Source organism: Lactuca serriola, chromosome 1 (genome assembly GCF_051521515.1).
Source record: "Lactuca serriola cultivar US96UC23 chromosome 1, Lser_US96UC23_V15, whole genome shotgun sequence".
NCBI classification, from domain to species: domain Eukaryota; kingdom Viridiplantae; phylum Streptophyta; class Magnoliopsida; order Asterales; family Asteraceae; genus Lactuca; species Lactuca serriola.
Genome location: NC_136408.1, coordinates 156,135,056 through 156,136,528, shown reverse-complemented (window position 1 = coordinate 156,136,528; position 1,473 = coordinate 156,135,056). Strand labels below are relative to the sequence as shown.

At 42.4% G+C, this 1,473-nt stretch overlaps 1 non-coding gene across 1 annotated transcript; it reads right to left on the bottom strand.

The window, feature by feature from the left end:
• Positions 1 to 268: 268 nt before the first annotated feature.
• Positions 269 to 376, bottom strand: LOC145080686 (small nucleolar RNA R71). The gene has a single exon (XR_013695277.1). It is a non-coding gene; the product is annotated as a small nucleolar RNA R71 (small nucleolar RNA).
• Positions 377 to 1,473: the final 1,097 nt, after the last annotated feature.

The following is a 1,473-nucleotide window of genomic DNA, read 5'->3' as shown; positions in this document are numbered from 1 at the left end:
ACATATCCTTTCCGCACTAAAGGATATCCCATTCTATGGAAAGGATCACGAAGATGCATTCAAACACTTAGATGAAGTGAATGACACTGCTAATTACTTCAATGTCCCAAATATTAACAGAGACACCATTTTGCTAAGGATGCTTCCCGTTACCTTTAAAGGAGCTGCAAAGGATTGGTTAAAAGCGCTTTCACCCGATACCGTAACCACTTAGGCTCAAATGTGTGAGCAGTTTTTAGATCAATACTGTCCACCATCCAAGATTGCTAAACTCAAAAAAGCAATAGCCAATTTTGAGCAAAACCCGGGAGAGTCACTTTATGAAGCTTGGGACCGTTACAAAGGGGTTGTTAAGGAATTGTCCTCAACATGACCTTAACATTCAACAGGAGGTATCAATATTTTATGATGGGGTAAACTTGATGACAAGACAACTCCTTGATTCTCAAGGACCACTTACTAGGAAAAATCCGGGCGAAGTCAAGGAATTAATTGAAGAATTCGCGAAACACTCTCGCGAATACCAAAACCCTAGGCAGGATGGAATTAAAGGCAGTGGAGGAGCTCAAACTGAAGAAATAGCAGCCATGATGGCTATGCTAAATAATATGGACCGGAGGTTGACACAAATGGATCACTCAATTCATGCCATAAAAGTGGGTTGCGAGAGGTGTAGTGGTCCGCACTTGACCAAGGACTGCAATTTAGATGAGTTTGGGAACAGAAAAGCTCAAGTGTGCTACTCGAGTGGGGATAAGTTTGATGAAGACTCGAGGAAACCAAAGAAGGAGTGGCTGCCATACGAAGAGTATAAGAAGCAAAAAGAAGAGAAGTACAGGCAAACAGGTCGAGGCTTCTATCAAAAGGGGCAGCCACCAGCCAAGAAGAAACCCGATCTAGAGACCATGTTGATGAAGTTTATGGAAGCCTCAGAAAAGAGACACGATGCTACTGATTCTGCTATTAATGAAAAACAAGCTTTACTAAAGAATCAGCAAGCCTCCCTCGATAACCTTGAAGTATAACTTGGTCAACTAGCCACTCTGGTTCATGAGAAGTTGTCCCCGAAAAATCCCGAAATGAAGACCCAATCTCATGTAATGGCCATAGATACTGAAGAAGAGGCCATCTCTGAGTTCTTAGAGGCACTAGAAGAAGAATAAAAGCAGCCCGATCCAAAGTTGAAGAAGCCCAAGCTTGAAAATCAAGATGCTGCTGAATATCAGAATTCATGACGTGAACCATCTCAGTTCACGACGTGGGCCCGTCAGGAACAGAAAAATTTTCAAGTTGGTTTGGTTTATCAGCTGCCCTTGCCGTTTCCTTCCCGAGCTGACCTTAGTCCACTGGAGAGAGAACATATGGAGTTTGTTAAGAACGTAAAGGATATCCCGATTAATACTCCTTTTGTCGAGTCCTTATCCAAAATTCCCGAGTATCAAAAATTACTGCAAGATCTAATAGACACTCGTA